The 25,394-nt window shown below is 40.8% G+C and overlaps 1 protein-coding gene and 1 pseudogene across 5 annotated transcripts in view; one reads left to right on the top strand and one right to left on the bottom strand.

The window, feature by feature from the left end:
• PPP2R2B (protein phosphatase 2 regulatory subunit Bbeta) overlaps window positions 1–25,394 on the top strand; it is a 686,949-nt gene that overhangs the window by 222,965 nt on the left and 438,590 nt on the right. The gene's annotated exons all lie outside the window — the stretch shown is intronic.
• On the bottom strand, window positions 10,291–12,288 carry LOC309623473 (adenylyltransferase and sulfurtransferase MOCS3 pseudogene; annotated as a pseudogene). Its single transcript has one exon. The product of its transcript is annotated as an adenylyltransferase and sulfurtransferase MOCS3 pseudogene (transcript).

Raw genomic sequence — 25,394 nt, 5'->3', positions numbered from 1 at the left:
AAAACCACTCTAAAGTGGTGAAAAAAGGGAGAATCATTTTTTAAGAGGAGAATCAGATTGGACACTAACATGTCCAACTAATACTACCTCAATGGCAGTTGAATATTTGTTGAGTGAATTAATGAATGGCTTTCAATTAATAAAAATCAAGGTTCTTAAAATTCAGGTTTTTAAAAATTGGCCTGCTCTACCCAAGTTGGGTTAAGTCAATAAAAATTATTCAACTTTCAACTTTGTCTTTTTTTTGCTTAATGAAGTGTCTTTTTTAAAATTGAAATATAATTGACTTAGAATATTGTGTTAGTTTCAGGTGTACGGAAAGTGATTCAGTTATATATACTTTTTTCTGATTATTTTTCCATTATAGGTTATTACAAGATGGTGAATATAATTCCCTGTGCTATACAGTAAATCCTTGTTGCTTATCTATTTTATGTATAATAGTTTATATCTGTTAATCCCAAACTCCCTCTCCCCTCTCTTTCCCCTTTGGTAATCATAGTTTGTTTTCTATGTCTGTGAGTCTGTTCCTTTTTCGTATATAGATTCCTTTGTATTATTTTTAGATTCCACATATAAGTGATATCATATAATATTTCCCTTCCACTTTACTTATTTCTGCTAATGACTTTTCTGTTCCATTTCTACCGCTTTCTAGTTGGTGACCTTGGCCAAATCACTTAATGTCTCTGTGCTTACGTTCGCTTGTCTGCAAAATGGAGATAATAATACAGGTATCTATTAGGATGGTGTGAGGGCTAGGTGAATATGAAATCTAGGTTGTTATGAGATGCTCAAATCACATTATTGTTTTATAAAGGCAGGGCTGAGACTAGGTGAAGTGACAAAAATAAAGATAAATATTTTAATTCAATATTTTTAAAAAACCAAAATTAATGAGAAGAATCCATGATGAACAAAATATCAAAATGTTTAATAAAGAAAGGATCAATATTACTGATTTACTTTTCCTTTTGCTTCAGGTTCCAATATGGCTCAGCATGGCACTGTTACTACTAATTTACCTAAATGTATATCTTGGGTATCAACTAGTAGGCTAGATTTTTTTCACATTCCAAATTATTCAGTAGGATATTAGATGGTTGATACTATAGGTCCAACAGTAAATTTAGTGAGCACTTATTAGATCCAAGGCACTGCCCCAGAAAGTGAAAGGATTATAAAGATAAATACAGTCAAAGCTTTCAAGGAATGCACCATTTAAGGGGAGACAGGAATTGGTACAGAAGAATAAGGCATTGCATCATAAATATAATACAGGGCAAGGTGAGCTAAAGACAAAGTGCTTTGACTAAAGACTGAAGTGCTTTGTATACAAAAGAGACCAAAATCTCATATATTTGAGGGAACTGTTGAAATAGTTCTTATCAGAATTCTGATGAGAGGCAATATGGCTTTATTAGAGGGGAGAAGTTGCAGATGATGAGAAAGTACAATACTCAGGATGTATTCTGGAGGTAAGGCACTGGATTTTAGTGGAGAGATAAAGTAGGGAATTAAGACAGCTCCCGGGTTTTGGCCTTGAGCAATTGGGTGGTTTGTGGGTGCGAGTTACTGAGACTGGGAAACCTGAAAAGAAGCATACTGGGGGATTCCCTCTCCCCTCCTACATTCAGTAGCCGGGTCTATGAAATAAACTGGCAACAGAAAGATTAACAGGAGAAAATGTATACAGATGCATAAACTTTTACTTTGTGCATGGAGGCAACCCAGGAAAAAAAGGTGAATACTCAAAAAGGTAGTGAGATTTGAGAGTTTATATACCACCTTAACAAGGGAAGGGGAAAGGATATAGGCCTCTTAGTGGAGAATTAATTATTTTTAGGAAAGATGAATGGTCCCTTAGAAGAAGAGATGGAAGAGATGAGAGATTGTGACAAAGTTTGTCTGGATGTGGTGTCCCCTAGTCTTCTCTCCTGTGATAATAAGTCCACCTGTGACAAATCAATCTTCCCTGGGTGATAAGATTCCCAGGGAGGGGATTTATGAACATGAGTTCCTATTGGAGAATCTGTCTTTAGGCAGATAAGGGGAATTCAGAGAAAGCCTCTTCCTACGTTTGCTGTTTCTCAAGTGCCTTCAGCTCAAAATAATCAATATACCAAAGCAGCATGTTTTAAGGTTGCATGTCCTGAACTCCATTAGGGAGAAATATCATGAGCTTCATTTTGAGCATAAGTGTCAAAAAGTTGTAAGATACTCAGGGGTAGATACTAAGAAAGAAGTTGTATGTATGAATGTGGCTCTTCAGAGAGAGAATGCGAGATGGAGATAGAAAGTAAGGTGGCATCAACACCTAGATTGTATTTGGAACCAGTGAACTGGATGGGATCACATATGTCATGCAGACCATTAGACATGCAGTCAACAAACAACTCGTCCATGTCCTGAAGCTTTCACTCTTGCTGCTGGTTAGCATGCCATCTAAGCATTGTTCACTTACTTTAGTTCTTGGAAGATGTACATTCAAAGTTTCTGATTCCCCATGTGCAATTCTTCTGTTTGATTTGTCTAGCATGCACATTTCATATAATACATCATTTCATCTTAGGCAGTTTTACACTACATCATCCTAGGAACACTTTACATGCTGGAAATTGCCTATGCTGGACATGAGACAATTTCTTGAGATTTTGTGTAAGAGTCTGTGCGTGAGAAGAAGTCAGAATTATCTGGTGGGATTTCTGATTTTTTTTCTTAGCTATTGCATATAACCATTTTCTTTCTGACACTACAATTCTGGGGTATTTTATTTGTTCCCCATTCTGCAGTTCTTTAATATCAGTCAGTATAAGTCATTTCATCTTTTTCATGGGAAATAAACATGGTATTTATTCTGTTTTGCTACATGGGCATAACCTTCTTTCCTGCCCCTCCTTCTGAAAAGACAACTCAGTAGTGAGAAGGATGAGGCAGTCTGTTGATTCAGTTGCCTAATGAGAGAAAAATATCAATTTGGCTGCTGATGTGAGATGCATCTGATACACCCTAAACTAAACACTGATGATTGCGAGGACCTTCCAAGCAAACAGGAATCCTCGACCTAGAACATTTGCAAGAATGTCAGATCTTTGCGCTGATGTTTGAGAAATGTGGGGATCCTAGGAATGATTTTTCAGCTTCCCTTCAGTCATTATGACTCTTTGCTGTCACCCAAAAAGAAAAATACCGATTGGATTATCTCAAAGCAGCGTAAAGACTGTGACCTTCTCATTTTATATTAGAAAGAAGTCAGTGATGGACAAATAACCTTTCTTAGATGTTTATGCAACATAAATGGCGCAGGGTGATTGTCACCTCACAGATCTTAGCCTAAAATATATAAAATAGAGCCTTGCTTGCCTCGCTCCTCCCGCTCCTAGATATAAGATGCAGTGGTGGCAATGATAAAACCTCCCCTTTTGGGAAGAAGAACTCTTGTTTTTGGACAGAAGCTTTCTGGATCAACAATCTCAAGCCACCAACGTAGGGTTATTAATCAAGCTCTAACCTGAAGTCAGGTTATCTCTAACTTTAGGCTGGGTTACCCAGTTAGTGACCTTAGGTCACCAAATGATTTTTCGAACCTTATTGTGCATATGAATCACCTGAGGAGGGTTTAAAATGCATATTCCCAGGTCCTACCCTTAGCGATTCTGATTCAGGAGGTCTGGGATGGCGTCAAAGAGCTTGCAAATTTCACAGGCATCCCAAATAATTCTAACATAGGTTGATCCAAGAGACACACTGAGAAATTCTGTTTGTTCTTTCCTGACATCAGGGAGCTATTGTGAGAGCAGAGCAGATAGGACATCTGAGCGTATTTTGAGTGCTTTTTAAAGGAAATCAGAATGCCAATAACTACGAAGTTACTGTGCAGCCCAGTTCTCTGCCCCAGACACTGAAGGGAGTAAAAGTCTCTCCTCTGTGCATCAAAAGGAAGCCCGGAATCTTCTCTCTGCATCCAGCCAGCTACAAAGGGATTTCCTACGCAACTGTACTTTGTACCGGGCTCCAATCCGCTAGAAGCAAAATTGGTCTGATTATGAACAAGTTGCCACGAGATGAAAGCATTTTTCTCAGCTGTGATTGAGGATGCCTTGATGCTAGAGAGCTGCGGGCTGGCCATGCTCTGAAGGCGCCTTGGTGAGAAGTGGACTTGCAGGAAGCTTGCACGGCTCTGTAGCGGAAGGGAAGCAGATACTCTGCACAGCACTGAGTTCAAACATCCTGTGCCTCTGTAAGCATTAGGTAATTAAACATTTCCAAGCCAAGAAGGAGAAAAAGCTCCACGGCTGTCCATTTCACCCCTGCCCTAATACCAGTCACTTTAAATGTGTTTCCTCAGCAAATATTTATGGAGCACCTACTCTGTGCCAGGCACCAGCTGGGGGAACAAGACACCATTGCTCCCCTCCCGTGAGCAGTTTAGTTTACACTCTCCGGAGGGATATCAACAAGTGGTTGTCAATTGCAATCCAGGGTGAGTGTGGAAAATGCTAGGAAAACAGTAAGCCCCCTAACTCAACCCACAGTGGGCTGGCAGCAGGTGCAGGGAAGAGTCTCTACAGTAAATGGCAGCCAATCTGAGGCCAAGCGAAGGAATAGGAATTAGCCAGGCTCTTTAGACACATAGACCCAAGTTTTATTTAGGGTTTAACTATTCCATTAGGCAAATTACTCATCTTCCCTGGGCTATCTTGAGAGGCTTTCTTTTTTTTTAATTTATTTTATTCAAGTATAGTTGATTTACAATGTTGTATTAATTTCTGCTGTACAGCAAAGTGATTCATATATATATATATATATACACACACACATATATATTCTTTTTCATATTCTTTTCCATTTTGGTTTATCACAGGATATTGAATAGAGTTCTCCATGCTATACAATAGAACCTTGTTGTTTATCCATTCTATATATAATAGTTTGCACCTGTTAATCCCAAACTCCCAGTCTATTCCTTCCTCCCCTCCCCCTGAAGCTTTCTTAATAAGATCTTGGAAAGAAGTACACAGTACTTGGCCATGGTAGAGTAATAATAATGATAATTCTATTTAATCAGACTTCACCGGGCCAGATTCTGTAATAATAACTTTCAATATATTATCTCATTTAATTTTTGCCACAACAAGATGCGAGGCAACCTCATTTTACAGGGGAGGAAATTGAGGCTCAGGAAGTTCAATAACCTACCGCAGTAACACACCTGTCTGAAATCAGAGTCTGTGTGATAGCACACCCCTGGAAAACAGCCTGACACCAAGAAGGGGCTCAGTGAAGACTTACTGAATGAATAGAGCCTTCAGCAGATACTAAATGTCAACAAAGCAAACAAAATTATGATTACCATTAATACAAAAATAATGAATGTTTACAGGAGAATAAACTAACTCATTTTAAAACGATCCATCATAAATACAACAAAGCACTTTTCTGCTTTTAATATATATGGGTCATTTATTTCTTATAACCCCCATGGGAGATAACTAGAGTAGGTTTTATAATCTCATGTTACAGGTAGAAAAGAGAGAGTATAGATATTACTGATAGTAGATAGATTATTCCTCACAGAGATGAAGAGATTAAGGCGAATAGAGATAAATTTTAAATTGCCCATGGTCTCACAGGGACCAGAAAGCAAACTCGTGAATCCTACACCAGCGATTTCTCTTCTGCTCATCTTCCTCTACACAATATAGATTGAAGATGGCTTTGGGGTGGGCAGCACTCTGTTCTAGAAGCACTGACTGTGAATTTGAAACATGGTTGACTGTCTTGGAAATGCAGGGCATTGGTCACATGGCAGCCCAAGCGAAATCCTTTACTCAAGATGCTTCTAGTTGCAACAGGAAAATTCATCTAACATATGGAACAGCAAAAGAGTTATCACCTCTTCCTTATTTCCGCAAATATCTGCTAAGTACCCACTGTGTGCTAGGTATTCTAGGCTTTGGAGATTCAGTAGCGCAGGGGATAGACAATACATAAGATAAATAAGTGGAATATAACATATAAGGTTATAAGTGCAATTGAGGAAAGTAAAGCAACAGAAGGTCTAGAGGTGTGCGTGTTCTCTTTTAAATAGGATGTCGTGCAAGAGATAACATTTTAGCAATGATATGAAGAAGGTGAGAGAACCAGTCATATGGATATCTGGGAAGGAGAGTTCCAGATAGAGGTAATGGTCAGTGCAAATGCCCTGAGGCAAGAGCTTATCTGGTATGTTCAAGGACTAGACATGAGGCTAGTGGGGCTGAAGTTGAGTGAGCAAAGAGAGAAGTTGTGAGAGGTGGAGACAAGAGAGATGATGACAGGCAGATGCAAGCAGGGGCCTTAGAGACCGTTACAAAGACCTGAACTTCTGCCTGAATGAGGTAGACAGCCACTGCTCATAAAATGCTCTTTTTAACAGCAGGTCAATAATGAACAGTAAGGGGCCAAGGTCAGAAGCAAAGAACCCAGTTAAGTAGTTACTGCCATTACCTAGTTTCACACAAGTCCTGAGGCAGGGAGCCCCCCAGAGCTGACTAATTCCCTGGCTGAAGTACAGCATGGAGGACTCAGATTCTCTTCATCTCCCTGCCTTGCTATCCTTGGAATGTCAGCTTTGTCCCAAGACAACTGCAGCCATTCAGGGTGTCACACTCAGAGAGACACAACAATATCCAGTGAAAAAGACATGGTTGTGGGGGTTTTTCTTGACAATGTTTTTTCTTCCAGATGTCCCTAATGATTTCTTATGTTGTCCCCTTGGCCTCAGTCTGAGTCATATACCCACTTTTAAACCGACCTGGACAAGGAAAGTGGGATCAGCCTAGCTGCTTTACACAGATCAGGCTTGCATCTAAGCTTGGTACAGGATGGTCATCTCCGAGTAGAGGATGCCACAATGAAATCTGGGCTTTCCAGCAAGGAATGGGCAGCCATTCCAGGTAGTCCAACAACAGTGTCAACTACAGGAAGCAGAGGCAGACCAATTCTAATGCTACCACTGGGCAAAGGGTGGAGGTTCACTGGCTAGTTCTTTTTTTTTTTTTTAATTTTATTTATTTATTTATTTATGGTTTATTTATGGCTGTGTTGGGTCTTCGTTTCTGTGTGAGGGCTTTCTCTAGTTGCGGCAAGTGGGGGCCACTCTTCATCACAGTGCGCGGGCCTCTCACTATCGCGGCCTCTCTTGTTGCGGAGCACAGGCTCCAGACGCGCAGGCTCAGTAGTTGTGGCTCACGGGCCCAGCTGCTCCGCAGCATGTGGGATCTTCCCAGACCAGGGCTCGAACCCGTGTCCCCTGCACTGGCAGGCAGATTCTCAACCACTGCGCCACCAGGGAAGCCCTGGCTAGTTCTTTGTAGAACATTTGGCTCCAGTAAATCCAAATGCCAAGTTTCCCTTGGCTGACTTCCTTAAAGCTGCTGTCTGGACGTATGAGAGGATAACTTGCCTTTTGTTTTCTTCTTATGTTACTGATGAAGCAGGCTCAGCATCATCCCACTTATTGCCTATGTTACTCGTTAATGTAATTTAAAAGCCAAGAATAAATAACTAAGCACACAGACACTGTAGAGTGACACCTGGTTTGGGGCCCAAGGTTTCAAGGAAGGATTTTTCTTCAGTGTTTACTTTTTATTTTTATTTTTGTTTTATTTTATTTTTTTAACATCTTTATTGGAGTATAATTGCTTTACAATGGTGTGTTAGTTTCTGCTTTATAACAAAGTGAATCAGTTATACGTATACATATATCCCCATATCTCTTCCCTCTTGCGTCTCCCTCCCTCCCACCCTCCCCATCCCACCCCTCTAGGTGGTCACAAAGCACCGAGCTGATCTCCCTGTGCTATGCGGCTGCTTCCCACTAGCTATCTATTTTACGTTTGGTAGTGTATATATGTCCATGCCACTCTCTCACTTCGTCCCAGCTTACCCTTCCCCCTCCCTGTGTCCTCAAGTCCACTCTCTAGTAGGTCTGTGTCTTTATTCCCGTCTTGCCCCTAGGTTTTTCATGAACTTTTTTTTTTTTCTTAGATTCCATATATATGTGTTAGCATACAGTATTTGTTTTTCTCTTTCTGACTTACTTCACTCTATATGACAGACTCTAACTCCATCCACCTCACTGTTTGTAGATTTTTTGATGATAGCCATTCTGACCAGTGTGAGATGATATCTCATTGTAGTTTTGATTTGCATTTCTCTAATGATTAGTGATGTTGAGCATTCTTTCATGTGTTTGTTGGCAATCTGTATATCTTCTTTGGAGAAATGTCTGTTTAGTTCTTCTGCCCAGTTTTGGACTGGGTTGTTTGTTTTTTTGATATTGAGCTGCATGAGCTGCTTGTAAATTTTGGAGATTAATCCTTTGTCAGTTGCTTCATTTGCAAATATTTTCTCCCATTCTGAGGGTTGTCTTTTGGTCTTGTTTATGGTTTCCTTTGCTGTGTAAGAGGTTTTAAGTTTCATTAGGTCCCATTTGTTTATTTGTGTTTTAATTTCCATTTCTCTAGGAGGTGGGTCAAAAAGGATCTTGCTGTGATTTATGTCATAGAGTGTTCTGCCTATGTTTTCCTCTAAGAGTTTGACAGTGTCTGGCCTTACATTTAGGTCTTTAATCCATTTTGAGTTTATTTTTGTGCATGGTGTCAGGGAGTGTTCTAATTTCATTCTTTTACATGTACCTGTCCAGTTTTCCCAGCACCACTTATTGAAGAGGCTGTCTTTTCTCCACTGTATATTCTTGCCTTCTTTATCAAAGAAAAGGTGACCATATGTGAGTGGGTTTATCTCTGGGCTTTCTATCCTGTTCCATTGATCTGTATTTCTGTTTTTGTGCCAGTACCATACTGTCTTGATTACTGTAGCTTTGTAGTATAGTCTGAAATCAGGGAGCCTGAGTCCTCCAGCTCCGTTTTTCTTTCTCAAGATTGCTTTGGCTATTCGGGGTCTTTTGCGTTTCCATACAAACTGTGAAATTTTTTGTTCTAGTTCTGTGAAAAATGCCAGTGGTAGTTTGATAGGGATTGCATTGAATCTGTAGATTGCTTTGGGTAGTAGAGTCATTTTCACAATGTTTATTCTTCCAATCCAAGAACATGGTATATCTCGCCATCTATTGGTATCATCTTTAATTTCTTTCATCAGTGTCTTATAATTTTCTGCATACAGGTCTTTTGTCTCCCTAGGTAGGTTTATTCCTAGATATTTTATTCTTTTTGTTGCAATGGTAAATGAGAGGGTTTTCTTAATTTCACTTTCAGATTTTTCGTCATTAGTGTATAGGAATGCTAGAGATTTCTGTGCATTAATTTTGTATCCTGCTATTTTACCAAATTCATTGATTAGCTCTAGGAGTTTTCTGGTAGCATCTTTAGGATTCTCTATGTATAGTATCATGTCATCTGCAAACAGTGACAGCTTTACTTCTTCTTTTCCAATTTGGATTCCTTTTATTTCTTTTTCTTCTCTGATTGCTGTGGCTAAAACTTCCAAAACTATGTTGAATAATAGTGGTGAGAGTGGGCAACCTTGTCTTGTTCCTGATCTTAGTAGAAATGGTTTCAGTTTTTCACCATTGAGGATGATGTTGGCTCTGGGTTTGCCATATATGGCCTTTATTATGTTGAGGAAAGTTCCCTCTATGCCTACTTTCTGCAGGGTTTTTATCATAAATGGGTGTTGAATTTTGTTGAAAGCTTTCTCTGCATCGATTGAGATGATCATATGGTTTTTCTCCTTTAATTTGTTAATATGGTGTATCACATTGATTGATTTGCGTATATTGAAGAATCCTTGCATTCCTGGGATAAACCCCACTTGATCATGGTGTATGATTCTTTTAATGTGCTGTTGGATTCTGTTTGCTAGTATTTTGTTGAGGATTTTTGCATCTATGTTCATCAGTGATATTGGCCTGTAGTTTTCTTTCTTTGTGACATCTTTGTCTGGTTTTGGTATCAGGGTGATGGTGGCCTCGTAGAATGAGTTTGGGAGTGTTCCTCCCTCTGCTATATTTTGGAAGAGTTTGAGAAGGATAGGTGTTAGCTCCTCTCTAAATGTTTGATAGAATTCGCCTGTGATGCCATCTGGTCCTGGACTTTTGTTTGTTGGAAGATTTTTAATCACAGTTTCAATTTCAGTGCTTGTGATTGGACTGTTCATATTTTCTATTTCTTCCTGGTTCAGTCTTGGAAGGTTGTGCATTTCTAAGAATTTGTCCATTTCTTCCAGGTTGTCCATATTATTGGCATGGAGTTGCTTGTAGTAATCTCTCATGATCCTTTGATTCAGTAAGTATATTGCACCTTTCCAAGCAATAAAATGGACAACTTTAAAGAGCTTTTTAATTGGGAGATTTAATAAAAAAAAGAAAAAAAAAAAAAAGGCAGGACACACAAATGACCTGCAGTTCAAAACACAAAGTCCTGTCACTTACATTCTATCCCGCCTGTTCAACACACCATCCAAGTGCTGCCAACACCAGACAGTTCAGAGGAACAGTGTTATAACCCCTTAATTGCTACATCACCCAATAAGTTACAATTAAAAAGCTCCTTATAAAAAGAAGTCCACCTATCCGCAGATATTGGAGAATCCCAGGCTCTTCCGTACACTACTGAAAAAAATGCAAATACATTCATAAAGGCAAAAAAACTTTAGGTAACATGACAACCCACATCTTTCACTGGTCAGACTCTACCAGCCAGCTCAGTATTGAGGAAACGTTCCATCGATTTTGGCAGCCCAGGCCTCCCACAACATCCCGAACTGTTAAAGAGTCTAAGTCTGTCCAGGATTGCAGGATCTTCACGGCTTTCTGGGAGTCATTGCCCAGTTTGCAGATCACATAAATGGGGAGAGATGCCCCTTCCTGTGTGCCCTGCTTCCCTTCCCGGATTGCTTCTCCCAAGAGTTTCAGGCTCTCCGCATCCCTCCGTTCCAAATGTTTTAAAGGGATTTGTAGGGCGTGAGGCAACCAGCACAGGCCCACCTCCACTGGAGGCCTGACGTCCAGCAACAGGTGGGGTGACCCGGAATCCACAAGCCACTTATAGTCGACAACAGAAATTCGCTCCTCCGGGCTCAGCAACTGTAGGGAACGGCAGTTATCGGTGGCCGAGGAGCCACAGAAGCTTTCGTAGTCCCGCAGATCAGTCACAGTGGGCCGCTCCCCGCAAGCTGCACAGTCAGGCCTGCGCCTCCGCAGCCGAATACAGCGGAAATGACCTCCGAGGGCATCAAAGAGCAACAGGCTGCCACTGTAAGAGGGACCCAGACCTGCAGCGATCTTCAACACTTCCAGCACCTGCAGGCAGCCCAGGACCCCGGTAACCACACCAAGCACCCGGCCATCCGCGCATCTGGTCGCCGTCTCCACCAGCAGTGGTTGCGGAAACACGCAGCGATAGCAAGGCCCACCGCCACAGTGGTAGACTGTGAGTTGGCCCTCGAAGCGCAGGGCGCTGGCGAACAGGGGGGGCCGGCCGGTTAGCACGCAGGCGTCGTTAACCAGGTAGCGAGTGGGTGCGTTGTCGGAGCAATCAGCCCCCACGTCACAGCGGCGGACCAGGTCTAGCGCCGTGGCTGGCGTAAGCGCCTGGGCGTAGGGCACGCACTCCACCGCCGAACTGAGACGGCGCAGCGTAGCGGCGGCCGAAAAGACCTTGGCGTGGCCGGCCAGGGCCTCACCGTGCAGCACCTGGCGGGCCAGGTTGCTCGCTTCTACCACGACGTAGTCCACACGGCCCTGGCGGCCGACGCCGGCCGCTGCCGGGTACTGCGCCAGTGGGCGGCCGAGCCCCCGCAGCCCACGACCAGCACGGACGCGGTCGCCAGGCGCAGCTGTCCCTGCACGCCCAGCTCAGGCAGCACGAGCGGCCGGCTGTAGCGCAGAACCTCAGCTCGGGACAGGGCGGCCTTCGGCGGCAGGGGAGACACCGGGACCGACCGCTCTGACTCCTGCTCGGCCAGAAGAGCCGCCGCCAGCCTCTGCTTCAGGGAACTCAGCTCCTCCTCACGCTGGGCAACTTCAGCCTGCAAGGTGAGCACCTCCCCCCTGGCCGCCATGGCAGCCTCTTCCAGTGTTAATTTTTAATTTATTAAGTAGAGCTTTTTTTTTTTTTAATAAATTTATTTATTTATTTTTGGCTGCGTTGGGTCTTTGTTGCTGCACGTGGGCTTTCTCTAGTTATGGCGAGCGGGGGCTACTCTTTGTTGTGGTGCGCGGGCTTCTTATCGTGGTGGCTTCTCGTTGCGGAGCACGGGCTCTAGGCTCATGGGCTTCAGTAGTTCTGGCAATGCGGGCTCAGCAGTTGTGGCTCACGGGCTCTAGAGCGCAGGCTTAGTAGTTGTGGCACATGGGCTTAGTTGCTCTGCCGCATGTGGGCTCTTAACGGACCAGGACTCAAACCTGTGTCCCCTGCATTGGCAGGCGGATTCTTAACCACTGCGCCACTAGGGAAGTCCTAGGTAAAGCTTTTTTTTAAAAAAGAAAAAAAAAGAAGAATATAGGTACCTTTATAATAGTATGATTAGGGGTAAGAATGTTGAATTACACTCATCTACTTATTTGGTAAATACTGGGTACTAGGTGTTGAAAATATAGCGGTACTTGAAATAGCCAAGGTCTTTTGTGTTACGGAGCTATCATTCTAATGGGTGAAAAAGGCAACTAAAAAAGCAAACTTTCAAAAACACAAGATATTTCAGATGGTGACAAGCCATAAAGCATATAAAATGTGATATTGGGGTTGTGGCTGCACGAGGTGATGGGGAATGTTGCATTAGAGTGTTGTTCTGTAAAGGCTTTTTTAAAGAGGTGAGACCTGAGTAATGAGTAGAAGCCAGGTTCAAAAGACTTGTTGGAATACTGTTTGGACCCAGGGAATAGTAAGTGCAAAGGCCCTGAGGCAGAAGCAAACTTAGCATGACCAGAGGAAGAGCAGGATGACTGGAGTGGTGAGTGGGAGAAGGATGAGGTCGCAGAGGGAAGCAGCAGCAGCTTCAGGTGAGTCCTTGCAAGCCATGGCAAGTAATTTGGGTCTTATTCTGGGTATTATAGTCATTAGAGGACTTTAAGCATGGGAGTACCCTGAAGTTTTAAGAACTAGTAATAAAATGGAGGACTGGTAATTTGACCCTCCAACAAAAGCCTAGGGCATTTCACCCCAATGGAGAGCTTCAGAAACATAACCTTCCCTTAGAGCTGTATTGAGAAAGTTAAACCTCATCTCTAAACTCAGACATTTTTGTCGTGTGCCGTTTGTTTTGTTTTTGCTTTCAACCCAGAGGTCTTCATACTCACTTCTCCCAGTAAAACATTACCTGTGGTCTGGAGCTCACTGTGGTATCCTTGCCCAGGACCACAATAGGAACTAGTAAAATTTTAGTTTTAGTCAGTGCCTGGAAATTGATTTTCAAGGCATTGTTGAGATCACTTCAATTTGGGAGCCCATAGAACTGACAGTGTCCTTTCAGTGTCCCCTTTCAGTTTGGGGAATGGGGGAACCTGTTTTTAAAAATTTTACTCTTTACCATACGTGGCATTTCCATACTTTTGACAGCTCTTTTTTTAAAGAATCACTGTACCTATTGTTTCAGGAGTGATTCTTCTGATCATGATTTAAAACAACCTTTCCCTATATTATGGCACAAGTCAGTTCTTGGTGTATGCCTCCTCCACACCATTCATCAAGTATATCAGGTAATTTCAAAGCAGACAGGTGTATACAAACGATACTCAAGCAAGAGGTAATGATTTCCAGATATTGATACTAAGTACCTATTTTCTGAGGAAAACCTATGGTAATTTTCCACATCTTCCCATTCACACATGCATCAGAATTTACATTCTTGCTCTTTATTAGTCTATGATGGATGCAAACTGCAGCTTCTCATCAGATGTATCTGAGAGAGACTGTTCTAATAAGTAATTTACAGCTTGCTAAAGAAAGCTGTCCTTACAAAATATTGTTATTTAATAGCAGTTTAAACCAATTCATGAAACTAAAACTGAAAAAATAATTCACAAACTTTATCTCCCCCGTGCAAAAAAAAAAAAAAAAAAAAAAAAAAAAAAAAAGCCCCACAGGTATTATTTTTTAAATACTTGCGTTTCTTTTCACATAAAATGATCATCTTTGTATCCCTAATAGAAACTTGAGGGCATTGGCAAGAACGAACTTACCAGAGTAGATAGTCTGGGTTTGAATCCAAGTGACCCCACTTTCTGTGTCCCTTTAAATAAGTTACATAACCTTTTTTGACTGAACTTTACTTTCCTCCTCTGTAAAATGAGGGAGAAAGTAGTCTTTCCTTTATAGGCTTGTTGTGAGCATTAAATCAAATCAACCACAGGCAGCACAGAACCTGACACCGAGTACTTGCTAAGTAAATGTTAGCTATTATGCTAATGAAAGAGCACAGATTACAAGAAAATAAAAATAACCTGTCATCCCACCACCCAGATAATTATTTCTCTTTAATGTTTAATATTTGGTAAGTTTGATACATTTTTTTTTTCAAAATGAATTTAAAGTGTCCATCAGTCCCATGTGTTTACTAAGCGGATTACTTACACACAGGTGCAAAGACAAGTCTCATCTTTGGGAAGAACAATAAACGTCTATGGAAGATTCTAGACTCAGTTTCTACCTACATGATGCCAAAACAATTGAAAAGAAATTATAGGTAACTAACTGCCTCTACATCATCAACAAACATGAGCAATTAATTAACACTTGTTACTCGTGATCAAAGTATTATTTCTCCACGTGATGTCAGTCAGCAAATAGGTAACTGTGATTGGAACACTTCAATTCATAGCATATTGGAGTTTGAAGGGAAGTGGAATTGTATAAATGGAGGAGCTGGGGCACAGAAAGAAACCAAAACACAAGCAAAGCTACAAGTTTCCATCTCCATGTTACCCCTGAATGTCTCCACCACTCAGGTTCCCCTGTCACATTATGGAGTTAGATTAGCTCTCTGATCTCCTTTCCAGTTAAAAAATACCATGAATCCGTGGTCCCTCACATCTGGCCCCCAAACATCTGTTAGATTTTTCTGACTCCTTTGTAAGCCAGTTTTTTTCTTTCACCTAGATGCTGAAATACTTGCTCCTTGCTTGCACAAATGTGCACAAAGATGTGAGAAAGGAAGTCAGCAGCCCCTCCAGGGCCTCTGTGGGGTCTTTTGGGCAACACTCAGGTTAATCACATCAGCATGCAGCTCGGCACTCTGAATTTGGCTCCTGATGAAACCCAGCTCCCTCAGACTCCCCTGAAGCATTCCACATAGAACATCCACCTGTCCCAAATTCACATGGGCAGCAGGGGCCTGACAATGGGAAAAGATTCATGACTGGAAATGACTTTCCAGAAGTCCAATGAAGGCATTGAGACAGGGACCATGTCTAACTTGTTTGCCTAATACAGTGCCTGGCACTTATAGAAAAGTTGAATAAAATTTGTAGCCACCACTGAGCAGGTACAATATTCCAGACACTAGGCTTTTCATCTGTCAGGTACTTTCTAAGATCTGACTTCTTAGAAGAGGCAGCCTGACACAGCAGCGAAGAGCACAGGCTCCAGAAATGCACACCCACGTTTGCATTCCAGTTATGTGACTCTGAGTATGCATTTAATCTATCTGTGCCTCTGTTTCCTCGTCTGTAACATAGAGAAAATAATTGAAGCCACTTCAAGGGCCCTTGTGAGGATGAAATTAGGTAATATAAAGTATTTATAACACAGCATGGAATATAGTCAGCATCAATAAATGTTTGCTCTCTCAGTATTAGGACTAATTTAATCATTATACCAACTCTGTGAAGGAGGTATTCCAATACCCAGATTTTGGCTGAAGAAACTGAGATTCAGAGAGTTTAAATGACGCAGTGATCCCTCTCAACTTGTTAGTAACCAGAAGACCTATGATTTAAACCTAGACGTGAACACTCAAGTGAATTAATAATGTTGACCTGTGGTGCTTCAGAGACCGGGTGCTGGAATCAGGAAGCTGAGTCGGAATATTGGCTTTGTCATTACCAGCTGTGTGTCCTCAAGCACGTACTAAAAATAATAGATCCTATATCATAGGGATGTTGCAAGGCTTAAATGAGATAATGCTTGTTAGTATTTAGCTCAGGGATCTGCACTCAGCAGCAGCCCCATAAACATTCTTTCATTTTTTTGTAAGGAACAGCAATGGCCTTAGTCAACTCCACCCACGTCCTCCAAAAGCCCACCCACACACCTCAGAGTCATCCTTGACTCTGCATTCCTAATTTCCCTCAACACACCTGCTCATGTAGTCTAAGTCCTATATCATTCTTCCTCCTGAATATCTCAGATATAATCTCTAGAATCCCTTGACCTCTCCAACACCATTGCCACTCTCCTAGTTTGGGCACCATCTTCCCTTCTCTGGATATTGAAGCAGCCTTCTTGGTTTTCTCCATCCTCCTTCTTGTCTTGACCACCTCCAGCCTGTTCTTCACCCTGTACCTGCAGTCGTATTTCTCGTACACACATGTCACTTGCCTCCCTAAATCCTTCAGGGGGCTCCTTTGCTCTTAGGATACTTCCAGCCTCACTCTCTGTTTTCCTTCATGTCCCCTGTGCTCCCTTTTCCCTCTCATGCCGTAGTCCCTCACCTCCAGCACTACACATGTGCTGTCCTCTTTGCCACAAATATTGTTCACCCCCTCTTTCCCTGGCACACCCCTATTCATCATTCAGATCTCAGCCTTGGTTTCACTTTTCCTAGTAAGCCTTCTCTAACCCTGAACTCTCAGCTTGATGGCCCTTCCAAGAGGTCCTGGATGTTATCTATCATAGCACTTGCCAAATGCATTATGATTTCCTTGCTCCTTGCATGTTTCCTCTGCTAGATCACAATCTCCACGAAGGCAGGGCCATATATAATGTGTCTACTACAACTACAAGTTGTATAAGCAGCCCTAACGCCCAGCACAGGGCCTGGCACATCATGCTACTGAACAAATATTATTGAATAAATGCATGCATGAATGAATGACCACCAGCTTTCCAATCAGCAAAGCCCAAGAAGACAGAAGACTCTAAGAAAATTCATCTTAGTGGCAAGAGTGATGTTTCTTATTACTAGTTCAATGCCCTGTCAATAAAATTGGTGGATGGGATTCCTTCAGACTTAAATAATTTATCACAGAATAGAGCTGCCAGTTTTCAATGTGCCAGTACGAGTGGCTGCCTAAAGACCCAAGTTAGACCAAATGGCGGCAACATTATATTTTCAAATTGTCAAAACACTTTTACGAATATTGTTTCATTGGATTTATATACCAGATCTGTGGGAGAGTGAGGTGAGGACTCCAAGACAGGAAGAAGTACAGTTAGAGCTCAGTTCTCCTCTCAGCGTGTTACTTGCCCACATGAGGCTGCCTGATGTACAATTAATGTGGCCATTACCCCAGCCCTGGTCTCTGAAGACAAATTGCTGTAAAGTAGTGATTCTCACTGTGGGGATGGGGAGTGGGATAGGATTTTGCCCTCCAGGGGATATTCAGCAATGTCTAGACATTTTTTTTTCATTTATTTTTATTGTCACGACTGAGGCAGGGAGGGCTTGATACTGGCACGTAGTAGGTAGAGGCCAGGGATGATGCCAGAGCTCCTACGATGCACAGCATAGACCTCCTCCCCCGTCCTTCAGTCCCCCCACCCCAGCCTCTCTGCCACCACCAGCAAATCATCCAGCCCCGAATGTCAATAGTGCTGAAGCTGAGGACCCCTGCTGGAAAGCAAAGTTCATAGACAGAAACAGAGGGGAACATAAGTGTGTAAATCTCTCCAGATGCAGAGAGACTGGTGAGTGCACAGACCATTTAAAGGCATGAAGTTTGAATTAAAACATAAAATACTCTGCAGACCAAACAGAACTCCTCACAGGCTGTGTGTGCAGTGCGGACTCTCCGGGGAAGTCTTGGCTGAAGGAGCAAGTCTTGCTCTGTACCTCAAGAGCAACAGGTAGAACGTTCTCTCCCCGGCTGCCTCCTGAAAGATTTACTATTATGACCTCTCAGAATCAAGGAAAAACTTGGGTTAAAAGTGTTTTCCAGAGAAGGCATTAAACCTGATCACTCCAATACCTTTTCTTGTATCTCTAAAGGGTGGCCTAAGGGTCAGAAAACTAAGATCTCACCACCTGGATTCATGTGCTGGGTTGCCTTAAAATCCTCCAATATTCTCATCTGTCCAAAAGGAAATAGTGCTGCCTAGTATTGGGGAATAGGGCTGGAGGGGATATCGTAGTCAGAGAAATCCAGAAGAAATATATTGTTATTACCTTAGCATATTGATCCCTTTTCATACTGTTCATGGTTTAATTACAACCCAGAGCTGTGCAGGAGAAAAGCAGACAAGGCAATTCCTTTTGAGGAATTGGAAGCACATTCTGGATTTACATTGGAATACTTTCTTCTTACAAAGGCTTTGAGACATAACACGGACTGAATAATTGGGTTGTTCTTTATCCAGCTTGGATAAAGGGAGGTTGAAGTCCACTCTTTCCGAATGAAAGCCAATTAGTGCATAGCCCAAACATAGAAGTTGGAATCTGCTTTATATATTTAAAACACGTTTTATAATTCCATGAATTTGGAGTAAATAGGGGAAAGAGTGAATTTGAGTTGTGAATAACTATAAAAAATTTTAATGTAATATTATTTTCATATTCATAAAGTAGAATTAAGAAACATCTTACCATAGACTGACTAATAAACAGAAGTACTCACTATTCCCCCATATAATTCTTGAGGTTCCCTACCTTCAAACTATTGCTCTAATTATTACTTCCTATCAGAATGTTCTTACCACTCACATCTCTACAGATTCAAATTCTCCCTGTCCTTCAAATCCTACCTCAAATGCCACCACCTCCAGGAAGTCTTCTTGGAATCTGATCCCATGTCCCAGTTAGATGTGAGAGTTTCCTACTGTGTACTTACTTATCTCTTACTCTCTTATGGACCTTCTGTAATTTTTAATATATTGATATTTATATTTTTCATTTATTTCTTTATTTCTTACCTCCCTACTCACCTTTACACTTTGTGTCTTATCCATCCCCCCACTCCCACAGCCTTTGGCTTTGTGTTTTAGAAATAGTAAACCTTCAATGCATATTGACTCTCTGGGGTCATTGATGGGTAGGTGCATGGATTTGGTTAGATTTCTCCCACATGATTATGCTAGTCATTAGCAAACCCTTTCTTTCAAATAGGTCAGAAGTAAACTTGACCAGCCCTGATCAAATTTTCACAAGTTCCAAATAAGTAGACAAAGAAGTTTAGTCTCATTCTAGGTATTCTGTCTTACACTAGACTACACAGGAGAGAATGTCGAGATCACAGAGCCCAGGAAGCAGCACAGCATCTACACAGCGTGGGAGTAGGAGTGAAAAGTCTGCACTGGAATCTTAGCTCCTCTACCTGCTTACACTTGGCAAGTTACTTAATATCTCTACACAAATTTCCTCATGTATAAACAGATAAAATAATAACATTTACTTTATTATAATTTTTAAGAGGATTAAATGAGCTCTTCTAGGTATAGTGGTCAGCAGAGTGGCTGGACCTAGTAAGAACTCAGATTTGGTGGTGGTTGTAATTATGATTCTTATCATCATCTATTAAAATCAGATCATATTTCTATGGTTTAGAATCTATCATCCATCTATCTATCTATCTATCTATCTGTCTGTCTATCTATCTATCTATCTATTTATCTATAGGCTACTTGCTCCGACGTCTCAATAAATTAGGAGAAGTTATTTGTCTACTTTTTGTAGGTACTTAGAGAATTAGCATAAAAAATTTGGTGGGAAATGTGCTTGGCTTTATTATGCTTTTCATTCTATAGTCTTTTCAATGAGAGCCAAAATATTCTGTTGTAAATGACTATTGTTTCTTTCTTTGCTGCATGGTAGCATCTGCTCTAAATTGAGCCTCTCCTCCATCTTCAGAATCCTCTTTAGTCTTATCTGTGGCTGCCTACCTCTCACTTGCTTTAGTCTCATGCCAAGACAGCTGACTCAGCAGCCGGTCCAGTCTGCCAACCAGAAATGTGGATCAAGTCTCCACTGACTTCTCAGCCAGGTCTGGGGGATGCCACAGTGATCAAGACAGTGCACCCTTTGCCCCCACCGAACTTATAGTAATGCAGTGAATCAAACACTAAACAATTTATTACTTTATTTTTTTTTGGTGCACATATTGTATTTTTAATTGATTTTAGTTGATTTTATTAGTTTAAAATAATCAAATATTTCAGTCATTAAGTTGGAAGAGAAAATTTCTCTGAAGGTAAATTGTAGGCTGCAGAGAGTGGAGGAGAGGATCAAAACCCTTTCTTGTCCAGCACCTTGTCTTTCAGCCCTCAGCTGAAACGGCACCTCCTCAGGGAAGCCTTCTGCGACCATCCAGGCAAAGCAGCCACTCTACCACATCCCCTATTTTATTTTCTTCAGTCTACTGTTTTTAAAATTAAGGTATAATTGACATAGGTTCAGGTGTGCATTATGATGATACTATATTTGTAAATATTGTGAAATGATCACCTAAATAAGTCTAGTTATCTGTCACCATATATCATTACAATATTTTTTTCTTATGATGAGAACTTTTAAGATCTACTCTCTTAGTGACTTTCAAATACGCAATACAGTATTATTAACTATAGTCACCATACTTTACATTACATCTTCATGACTTGTTTATTTTATAACTGGACGTTTGTGCTTTTGACCACTTTCACCCATTTTGCCTGCCTCCCACACCCTACCTCTGACAATCACCAATCTGTTCTCTGTATCTGTGAGCTTGGGGTGGAATTTTTTTGCTGGTTTGTTTTAGATTACACATATAAGTGAGATCATATGGTATTTATCTTTTTCTGTCTGATTTAGTTCACTTAGCATAATGCCATCAAGTTCCATGCATGTAGTCACAAATGACAAGATTTCCTTCTTTTTATGGATGAATAATATTCCATTGTATATTTGTGTGTGTGTGTGTGTATACATACACACACACACACACAAAAAACATATCTTCTTTATCCATTCATCCATTGGTGGACACTTAGGTTGTTTCCACATCTTGGCTATGGTAAATAATGCAGCAGTGAACATGGGGGTGCATGTGTCTTTTTGAGTTAGTGGTTTCATTTTCTTTGGATAAGTACCTAGAAGTGGAATTGCTGGATCACTATTCTTTTTTTCATCATCTGAAATAACCTTGTTGATATAATATTTACTTGTTTATTGTCTATCTCCTTCTTCTAAAATGTAAACTCAGTGAGCTAAACCTTAATATATTATTTACTGCTGTATCGCCAACATCTAGAAGGGTGCCTAGAGTTTAAAAGCTGCTAAAAATATTATCTTGTATCAATGGATGAATGAACTAACAAAAAGAGGTTCCTCTTCCTTGCAGATCAGAAAGTACCAAATTGTGAGTTTCACACACTGACTGGAGAGTGTGGGGAAATTGATGGCAATTATGTCAGAATTCCCCTTGTTCAGTTCAGCTCAATTCAGTCCAGCACATATTTATTGAATTCCTATTATGTGTCAGGCAGCGAGCCTCACACTCAGGATTCAGCAGAGAAAAGTCAAAGTCCTACCCTCCTCCCACTTACAGCCTGGCAAGGGAGATAGGCACTTTATAGCAGTGATCAAAGTAATTGAATAGCATTTACTTTGTGCCATGTAGAATTCTAATCACTTTCATAAGTTACCTTATTTAATCCTCATCACAGCCCTGTATGTTAGGAGCGATAATTATACCCGAAGAAGAGGGCAGGTATTTTATCTGTCTTGTTTACTATTGACTCCTTAGCACCCTGGCATACATAGATGCTCAACAAATATGATCAATAATAAATGAGTGTTTTAAAAGGGGAGGATGGTATTTGAGAGTCTGTAGCAGATGGATTTGACCCTGTCTGAGGCATTAAGAAACCTCTCTCTGATGATGTGACATTCTGTTTAAGATTTGAAGAATGAATAGGAATTTGCTCTGTTTTGACCTGAGAGTAAAAACCTGGGCAGTCTCAGCCTGACTGATCTTAAACAATCTAGTTTTTCCTCCCTGGAATTTAGTTTACTTCTTAGCAAAATGAAAGACTGTGATGATGATATTTCCCCAAAGAAGGTTGTAAAAACATGTTAAAACAGAATGATCAGGGTAACTTTCCCATAAGAATTGGGCTTCAGTGAGAGAAGGCAACATAAATGGGACCAATGGGAATGGGCTGCTGGGAGGCCCCAAGTTCATTGGCCCCAAGGCAAGGGCTCCGGCTGGGACTTTGCAGGACAAAAGTGATTGCTTCTGATCTCCCAAGAGGTCAGTCTAAAGAAAGCTTGGAACAGCCTGGTCCATAGTGCAGCACTCAACAATCTCCCAATTAATTACTTTTTTTTTTTTTTTTTTTGCCATTTGATGTTGGAACCTGGCATGTGGAAGTCATCTGGGGTGTTTCTTGTCTCTGGGCCGGACTCCAGGCCCTTCTCGCATGGCACCTAAAATGGGTCACCTTTATCTTTCCCTCCTCCGAGGCTTCTCACTTCCCTTTCTCTTTCTGCTCTTGGGCCCTCCCTCCAGGCACCTCTGCCATTGCCTTGGAGCCTCCCCTCTCCTGAGAAAGATTCCATCCTCTCCTGGTAGCCCTGCTCGTATCTGTGATGACATTAGGCATATCAGAGTCTAGTTCCACTTAAGGAGTAAATGACTGCTAACTCTTTATTTGCTAGGCCTTCAGTAAGATAAATGCCTTTTAATAGGAACTTTTTGTAATTAATACCTAATGCAAAAGCATGGATCCTTTTTTTTTTAACTGGGCAAATACCATATTATTATTACCATTATTATTATTATATTATTATATTTATATTTATTTATATATATATATTTATATATATATATATATAATATATATATATATTATTTATATATTTATATTTATTATTTATTATATTATATTATATTATTATTATTATATTATTATTATATATATATATTATATATATATATATTTATTATATATATATATTATATATAATATATATATATTATTATTATTATATATTATTATTATATTATTATATTATTATATTATATTATATTATATTATATTATATTATATTATAATTATTATTATATATTATTATATATATTATATTATATTATATTATATATAATAATAATATTATATTATTATTATAAATACCATTATTATTATTATTGCTCTTACTGGATTGCAGACCACACACTTGGACAAAACCTCAGAGATGGAGGCCAATCCGTCCTTTACCAGTGGACCAGACACTTAGAATGTAAAGGCGAATGTAGCAGGTTGACCAAAACTGCCTGACACCGGGTGATCTTGGGTGGCCTTGGGTGACCCTGGGTGGCCCTAGGTGATCTGGGGTGACTCTAGGTGACCCTGGGTGGCACTGGGTGATCCTTAGTGATTCTGGGTGACCCTGGGTGATTCCGGAATGACCTTAGGTAGCCCTAGGTGATGCTGAGTGACCCTGGGTGATCCTGAATGACCCTGAGTAAAAGCATGGATCTTTAACATTGACCTTTTGGGACTCTGTAATCCCAAAGAATCTTTTCAGGACCTCTTCCTGCTGTCACCCCTTTAATGCTGTATTATAATAGTTTATTAGTCCTTGTAATAATACACTGCATTAGAGCAGGGATGGTATCTTATATCCTGTATCCCCATCGCTCAGTCTAATGCCTGATATAACTTAAGGTAGCAACTAATTGTTGGACAAAAGTGGTGAGACAAATGATTTACAAGAAGGGTGTTTAAAAAACTTTGTTACCCTGACCCTTCAAGCCAAAGCATGAAATGAAATACCTTACTCCAGAGGTTCTCAAACTTTAAAGAATCATGTGGATTGTTAAATACTCAGATTCCTTGTCTATCCCCAGAGAGTCTGAATCAATAGGCTTGAGGGCTGTGAAATCTGCATTCTTTACAAGCTCATCAAGTGATTCTGGTGTAAAAACACTAGATTTCCTCAGGGGGCTGTTTGTCTTTGGATAAATTATTATATCCTCTCAGCCAGTTTTCTCTTCCGTAAAATGGGATTGTTCAGAATCAAAGAGAAAAAAAAGATGTGAAAGCACGTTGAACAGTTCAAATAGTGCAGAACAAACCACCTGCATGGGAATCACCTGTCCAAGGAGATTTCCAATTTGTCCTTCCTGTCCCTTGCCCATTCTGCAGATGGGTAGATAGGGTCCATAGGCCTGGCACTAAATCAGGCATTTTAATGGCACTGTGTTTAACCTTTCATATAAGCCATCCTATTTTGCCCTCATGATATCATGTAAGATTCTATTATTATCCTTATTAGATCTGTAATGAGGCTTAGAGATGTTGAGTCAGTTGCCCAAGATCACACAGTAAGTCAATATCAAAGGTAGGCTTCAACACTAGCTGTCTAATGGCAGCACCACCCTCTTAACCACACCCACTCTTTCACTACTCTGAGGTTGGTATGTGGCCATAGAAGCTCAGAGAAGGCTAACAACAACAGTAAGAACAGCATTGGCAGTGACAGTTTACCAAGTGTCTACAATGTACCAGGCGCATCGTATGCTTATCTCCCTTCATTCAAGAATACAAGAGGAAAACCTTGTTCCCATTTTATAGATGCAGAAACTAAGTCTCACAGGTGTTAAAGTTGTGTTTATATCTACCCAACCAATGAGTGAACGCACTGGGATTCACGCTCTGTCAGCTTGACCCCAAAGCCCACACTCCTTCCATTTTGACTCATTACTGATCAGGGATTAGAAGTTCTGTATCTCTCAGGAAGACGCCTCTGGATTTGCTCTTCTGTTGTGATTTTGAGATTATTCACACAACCAATACAGACCTTTTACGCATTGTTTAAACAGCAACTTACTTGGGATGGCCCAACCTTGCCAGGTCTCTGGGTCTAAGGAAGTGAAGGGTTGTATGACTATCAAAGGGCTAAAATGTCCTGTCCCCACCAGTAGTTTGTCATCATGTTGCAATGATCCAAAAATCAAGGAGAGAGCATGTTGGTGGAAGAGTGGATTTACATCCTGGCCTGCACTGACACTATAATTACTTATGGCTCTAAGTCTTTGCTCTTGTGGGCAGACCAACACATTTCTCCAATGCTAAGTTAAGTAGTTTTGTAAAGAGGAGAGCCCATAAAGGCTCAAAAATTATTCTATCAGATTTCAAGGCACACTTTTATATTAAATCTTATTTTAAAAAATTTCACTCAGGGGAATACTGGTTTTCCTTTGAGGACCATTTAAATCATTTCCTTGTGCCTCTGAATGCAGCACAAAAACATTC

The sequence above is a fragment of the Balaenoptera borealis genome (assembly GCF_965194805.1).
Source record: "Balaenoptera borealis genome assembly, chromosome: 2".
NCBI classification, from domain to species: Eukaryota; Metazoa; Chordata; class Mammalia; order Artiodactyla; family Balaenopteridae; genus Balaenoptera; species Balaenoptera borealis.
Note: the sequence above shows the minus strand (reverse complement) of the source record. Positions and strands in the feature narration are given on the sequence as shown.